The following is a 6,358-nucleotide window of genomic DNA, read 5'->3' on the forward strand; positions in this document are numbered from 1 at the left end:
GTAGGTTGCATGCAGGTAGGTTGCATTTTTCGAATTCAACCATTGCATATCCTATACGCTAAGGGGTAAATGGAATGACCTGAAGTTTCCTCTCATTGAAATACACGTGAGTTTGAAGGGATCACAGTGTCATCACGAATTAACCGAACATTTGAGTCAAGCGAGTTCGCTGTAACGAGCTATTGCTTTTTATATGCACCTTGTTGAAAATCACGAAGCACCATATAGTGCAAATGTGATTGCAATCAAGGCAAAGTGATGAAATTGAGGCACTGCTATCAGTGTCACAGTACAATCTTGAAGTGTCTCATTGGCCCCTTGACTACGAAAATTAAGAATGTGGCAAGCAACGTGCGATCATGAGCACTGCCGATCATGATCATGAGCTGATCACGCTCATCATGAGCAACATCATGAGCATCATGATCATCATAATCATGCAGTCATCATGATCATGTGATGCTCATCATGAGCGCAATGATCATGCGATCATGAGCAACCTCTTCTATAAAGCCTGCTGCCAGCCCACACAACACCAGACGCGCTGGTCGAGGACACAATGTTGTAGCTGCGTATAGTCCCGGATCATGCCGGCTGCCGGACTGAACAGAACGCACGTACGAGGGGCGGGAACCGCACTGCCCAGATTTGGTCATGTGCGCCGTCATTACTGCATTGAAACCAGGACGCCCCCTGGCGTCGAACGGCAGACTAATCTTATCACACAGAACACTTAGAAGCAGATGTAACAACGAGGCTCGAAAAAATTTCCCCACCGCATTAAATGCCCCGAAACGGGTTGGACCGAGGGTGAGAAAATTAAGTCACAATTATTCCTTGAGGACAGACTAACTTGAAGGTTGAGGTCGACAGAGAAGAGCTCGCTCGTACCACTAATGTATACCGGGTCTCTGAGAACAACACTCCGCCACGAATACGTCGCCCGGGTTAATTGCTTACTTTATTTCCTTCTCCGCTCAGGAAAAGAGTGACGCGCCACCATCTCCAGCAGACGATCACGCACCCTCCCACACAGCCTTCTCCGTCTTTGAAAAAAAAAAACAGTGCAAAAGACGATGGACAAAAAACACACACGACAAGCACTGACTCGCAATGATCATATACTCACAAAACACGGAATAAATATATAGGCAAAAAACGACAAAAAAGAAAAATCAATGAGGTGCATCTAGATATGAAAACTTCCTTTCATGCGGGACAGCTGATGGTATGCTCGTTCTTACAGATATGATAGGCCTCCGACACCTCCCTTGTTAATTGATTAGGATGCCGAAACAAAATTGTGGTTTGGTCAAGAAAAGGCTCACCCACGGCATTCACTACAATGTTTCGCTAGATTTGAAGAAGTCGTTTTTTATTCAGATAGTTTATGTTCATACAAGCGTCGGCCTGTTTGTCCATGCGGCGAGTTGGGCGTGTTGGTACATAGTTTTCTGGAAAAGCAGCGCTGAACAGACGAGGACAGAGACGAGGCGACAAGGACGGGCGCTGAACTGACAACAAATTTTATTGAAGGGATTCACATTTATAAACGTAGTGCAGCTACCGTTCGCGCATGCTCAGGAAAGTCAGCTCTTTTGGTGAAAGGGCGATAGAGGCTGTGCTGACGCAGCCCTCTCCCAGGCTATATATCTGATTTGATTCTGCTATTTCTCTAGTCATACGTACACTGCTCTTTCTGATTATGGAGGTGTCACCGAGTGCAGGAGTACAATCTAGACAAGTGATACAGTGACTTGCGAGGAAGCCTTCAAAATCTTTTCCCTCGCGTGCATTTTTCACGTTCAAGGCATGCTCTCTTAACCTCTCGTTCACGCATCTCCCAGTTTGGCCAACATACGTCTTTCCACAACTTAACGGAATTTTGTAAACAACACCTTCTGTGCAATCAACATAAGGCCGCCTATGTTTTTTGCCATAGCGCAGGCAGAAGGTAGCTGTTATACCTTACATACACTCACTTTCGCACAATCTGAAAAAGGTAGCCCAGCGTCACAAGCTGTCCAAGCTTTGCAGGATCACTAATCCGGAGGCGACCCAGAAGCGTGGCTGTGGCAAAAAACATAGGCGGCCTTATGTTGATTGCACAGAAGGTGTTGTTTACAAAATTCCGTTAAGTTGTGGAAAGACGTATGTTGGCCAAACTGGGAGATGCGTGAACGAGAGGTTAAGAGAGCATGCCTTGAACGTGAAAAATGCACGCGAGGGAAAAGATTTTGAAGGCTTCCTCGCAAGTCACTGTATCACTTGTCTAGATTGTACTCCTGCACTCGGTGACACCTCCATAATCAGAAAGAGCAGTGTACGTATGACTAGAGAAATAGCAGAATCAAATCAGATATATAGCCTGGGAGAGGGCTGCGTCAGCACAGCCTCTATCGCCCTTTCACCAAAAGAGCTGACTTTCCTGAGCATGCGCGAACGGTAGCTGCACTACGCTTATAAATGTGAATCCCTTCAATAAAATTTGTTGTCAGTTCAGCGCCTGTCCTTGTCGCCTCGTCTCTGTCCTCGTCTGTTCAGCGCTGCTTTTCCAGAAAACCTGTTTGTCCAATATACGAACTACCACAGGAGAGCAGAATTTTGTAGACCCGCTTTTTCACAAGTGACAAACTGGTTTACATGGTTCACTGCACATGTGTCCTCTATAGCCCTGCCACGCACATCACCACCAGAGCGTGTGCCAACTATAGCACAGGTTCTGCCAACTTTTTGGGGGCTGAAATTAGCACATGGATACCGTACCTATTACCTACATTTTTTAGTTGATGACAGATACGATGAACATACGGATGTCTTTCTTTCCCTCCTCAGCAATCGTGGGTGATAATTAACCTCCCAATCTAAAAAGCTGCATGGCCCGTCGATAGCCCATCTCCAGCAGCCAGTCAGGCCGCCCACGGCCCAAGCTCGGCAAACCAGCTCGAGCCGTGGTTGGGGACTGACATCGGCCTTGCATGAGCCGATCACCGCTTGCCAATGCCGGGCCATGCTCAGCCCTACGACGGTCTAACGATAAATTAGATTTTATGCTAAGTACACTAGACAGGCAGCTGTACAAGACATGAAAAATATCCGCAAAGCCTAATTTGCATTTTCTGTAATTTAGACATGAAAAGGTCTGCAGCTTATCACAATGGTGTAGTCGTTTGGCACAGTGCCGATATATTTACTGGTGAAATCTGGATAGAAATATTATCACGCTGTCACGAAGACCAATGCCTAATGACAAGCAGATGTGACACGCAGATCGAGCTATAGAAACACTATACAAACCAGAAAAGGTCATGTTTCACCAACATGCTGAGCATACATCCACCGAACGAAGAATTTTCACGAGCTTATATACTCCAAATCTAAGACCCTGCTGTTGGAGCCAGTGGCTCTTGCACGTTAAGCAAACAAGAAATGCAAATGAGTAAACTATGTTGCAAATACCTTCATATTAGAAAAAACTTAATAGTCCACTCTGCAATGTTTGTTGCCAACATTATATAAACCTAATGAGACTATTTTCTCAGGCGCCACGAATGCCCGACATGTGCATGTCATGAAGGTTATACATTCGTATTTAAATATATATATATTCTGCCGGCTTTTACACGTACGGTCAACACGTAGCATTTTGACCCGCGGCTGTGCACTAATTATGCACAATTGGCTCAGAATTTGCTCGAAGTTGTTTGTGGCCAGCGGTGGCCCGGTGTCGATGGGCAGCTATTGCCAGGCGTTTGCCACCGGTTGGTTGTTTGCCTTTTGCCAATCATAGGCCAACAAAGCAGTTGGCCAGCCATTTCCCGACGCTAGCCCGAGCTATGTTGCCCGAGCACATCGGCTACCAACTCGAGGCCGGCGAGTTACCAACCATCGGCCATTGGATAATTTCACTTGGGCTCTTGGTATTTTTAACTTTCTTCGGCACCTTATTGCACGTATGCTTGCAGGAGCATAAGCTATCGCTGAAAAAAAAACGCCTTCTAAAATCTAGCAAAGCATTGTAGTGAATGCCGTGGGTGTGAGCCTAATTATGACTACGGTGCCTCGATGCCAGCGCCCCCGTGGGGATATCCTTTGAAGGGGTCAGTGCCGCCTCAGCGAGGGCGCGCCATATTTGTGCCCACTCCCTGTCCCGCCTGCGTCACTTGCGCGTGCAGCGGCGTGTTTCCCGTCGACTAAATTTTTCTTGGACACAAGATGGGGAAGACATGCCGGGGTGTTGCGTGGCTGCGTGCACAAATCACTCCCGAAATGGCTAGAGAATGTTTGCATTTCCCAGAGATCCGAAAAGAAGGCTCCTGTGGATTGTAAAGGTGAAACGTGGCAAGGAGCAGCCGGCCAACACCTTGTTCGTTTCCTTGCTGCTTGCCCCATAGTTACGTGTACTGCTTTAATTAATACCCAACGTGCGTGCTAAAAACTGCGTTGCAGTTTTTGCAGGCATTCATTTCTATTTCGTGCATGATACTGGGTATGATCGTTTATGCCAACATTTACCGCGGAATCGTGCATTGTGTTTAAAATGCTTAGCCAACGTACTTTTCAGGACGTGCAGTTGCGGTCATGAGTCGTATATTTAGTGTAAATAGGCTAAGTTGCAAGGAATAAGGGACCTTGATCTGAACAGAACACATGAAATACATCCATGCGCTGCAGTGGCGCCCAGACCTTTATGTTCTAGCCCTCTGTCGCTCGTAATCTGTTTGCCTAAAGTTGCACATGTCTCTGTTACTGATTAAAATGGATATGAAAGCAAACACATCAGGAATCATAACACCGTATCTTTTATCCAAGGTTCTGAAGAAAATAGGTAAAGGCACGTAGGCTGTGAGACAAATTATCCAAGTTTAAGATTCCATTGCTTGAGTACTAATATAATGGCATCGAAGTATTTCGAGATGTTGATTTTTACTGCCTGTGTAGTGATTAGTAGTTCTAATACTAGACCAGTGATTGTTTTATACACCCTTTGCTAAATTCCGAAAGCCAACCTTCCTGTAGACGAAATGTCTCTTCACCATGGCGACCTGGCCTAGAAGTTGGGTGCAGCTTTGTAGTATTCCAATATTTTAAGCCTCATACCACTTTGCTCGCACGTGGCAAACAATTTGGCACGGCTGCGTTTCACCCTCCTTCAACAAAAGCAATGTCGTCCTGAGAGATAGTGACAGTTTCTGTGCCTTTCAAATCCCATACCCACAATTAATTTTTAAGGCCTCATAAAATGTCGATTTTACATGAAGCGGTTTCGCAAAATATGGCATAATATTGGATGTCGCAAATACATTCCAAATACTGCATTTTAGCATTGTTTGTGTGCGTGTGCTCCCAAAGAACAACTGCCTTATAATAGGCAGCCAGAGAGGTCCTTGACTTCGCCAAAAGTATGACATTTTATCATTTGAGTCATCCGCCTTCTATTTGTATTGATACATGTCGCTCCGTGATCAAAACAGCTTACTTTCAAGGAAGCGCGTCCGGCCCCAGTGCGCGCTCCCGAAGCGCGATGAAAAGATTGAGCACAAATATGTCATAATCACGCGTGCAACCTGTACACATTCTTACTGTGTAAATAGTTTGCGTATATTACCTCTCCCCTATCTTCTCTTCCTGTCCCCTCACCTCTTTCATTTCATTTCTACATTCTGCCTGCTATCCTTTATTTCCGCTGCCCCAGCTCAGGTGCTTCAGTATCGATGGCAGATGCCAGGGCTAGCAAAAATCTTATCCTTACTTTTTATTATTATTTCAATAAACCACTACTACTACTACAAATATGTCAGACGCCGTAGCAGACAACGCGGTTATCTCCACCATAGGAGAGGGCGCACCTGTCGAGGGCGTGCGCCATCGAGGCACCCTATTTTTGACCAAACCACAATTTTGTTTCAGGATACTAATCAATTAACTAGGGAAGTGTCAGAGGCCTATCATATCTGTAAGAACAAGCACATGTGTTAGTGACCCATCAGTTGTCCTGCATGAAAAGAGCTTTCATATCTAGGCATGCCTCATTGATTTCTTCTCTCGTTTTTTTTGCCTATGTATTTATTCTGAAATTTGTGAATAAATGATGAGTTGCGAGTCAGTGCTTGTGGTGTCTGTTCTTTCTATGCCTGTCGTCTTTTGCCATTTTTTTTTTTTCAGGATATGCTGCACCAACACGCTCAAATCTCAGTGTTATGCCCTTTCCGTCCACGAACATGGTTACGGTTTTCGGCGACCGAATGGCATTCCCTCACAAGCTACGTCACGCGGACCACACGACGTCACATGGCAGGATTCACGTGAGTGACCGGCACAGGATGTCGCCACGATGCGTGGGTATGGGAGCTTTTTA

Source organism: Amblyomma americanum, chromosome 3 (assembly GCF_052857255.1).
Source record: "Amblyomma americanum isolate KBUSLIRL-KWMA chromosome 3, ASM5285725v1, whole genome shotgun sequence".
Lineage (NCBI taxonomy): Eukaryota > Metazoa > Arthropoda > Arachnida > Ixodida > Ixodidae > Amblyomma > Amblyomma americanum.